At 43.4% G+C, this 996-nt stretch overlaps 1 pseudogene across 1 annotated transcript in view; it reads right to left on the reverse strand.

The window, feature by feature from the left end:
* The window catches only part of LOC101580513, a 4414-nt pseudogene extending 3772 nt beyond the window's left edge, over nucleotides 1-642 (reverse strand). The window contains exon 1 of the transcript XR_001117204.1: nucleotides 6-642. The product of XR_001117204.1 is annotated as a basic leucine zipper and W2 domain-containing protein 1 pseudogene (transcript). The remainder of the gene's footprint in view (nucleotides 1-5) is intronic.
* Between the last annotated feature and the right edge of the window lie 354 nt (nucleotides 643-996).

The raw sequence follows: 996 nt of genomic DNA on the forward strand, positions 1-996 counted from the left end.
CAAACGCTGCGGAAACCCCTTCTTTCACCAGATTCTCATTGTAGAGGCTGTTGAGGATGGAAGCGTTGAGCGTCCCGTTGGCCAGAAGCACACCAGTCAGCATGGCCAGCTTGTTCCTCTCCGACTCTGAGAAACCCTTCAAGAACAGCAGCAGCTTTTTCACCTCATCTTCAAAACCTTTCTCCAGATATTTGTAGCGCCTGATTAGCTTGTTAAAAACTTGAGCGAACGCCTGCATGGTCTCCAGGTCCTCCTGAGCTGCAAACACGCAGACGTCTGTGCGCATCATGTCATTGGCCAGGGTGCCACCCGGGGCCAGCATCCCACCAGCAACCAGGATATCAAACAGGGTTTCTGCATATCGGCGGTAGTCAAGCTTTGCTCCAGAAGCATCCAGAAACTTAGCTACTGCTTCTAAATCAGTACCAGTTTCAGTTAAGCCTTGGATAATACAGTCTTGAAACTGAGTAGGGTCAAATCTCTCTTTTTCATCTCTTTTTCTGGTTTTAAAACGCTGGCCCGATAGCGTTGGTTTTTGCTGCTTTTGATTATTCATAAAAGACACCCGAATTTAAGGCGAAGAGAAAAGAGCCAGAAAGCCCCGGGATGGTGGCAACCACGGCGGCGTCTCCCCTACGACCGGAACTCCGTAAATGTATTTATTATGATATTGCAAACATACACTGATTCAGAAAGAGAGGGAAAAGTGCTTCCAGAGGGAAACAGTTAATTATATGAAATACAAATTTTATGAGTGCATAGATTGTAAAATTCACTTTATTACATGTAATACATAAAAGGGCATTACTTATATATCCATTCTTTGTTTTCTCTAAAAAGCTGCAAATTGCATTTGCTTATCACATTATAAATGTTACAAGACAATTAATTTTATGTAGAAAGAGTATTTTATATTTGGTCTACGAGCCTCTTCTTTCAAAATGCGTGTTTGCCACAGGATGTGCGTCCCTCCCCTTCCTCCAGTTTGCTGTGTTT

Source organism: Octodon degus, unplaced genomic scaffold (assembly GCF_000260255.1).
Source record: "Octodon degus isolate 3935 unplaced genomic scaffold, OctDeg1.0 scaffold00086, whole genome shotgun sequence".
Taxonomy (NCBI): Eukaryota; Metazoa; Chordata; class Mammalia; order Rodentia; family Octodontidae; genus Octodon; species Octodon degus.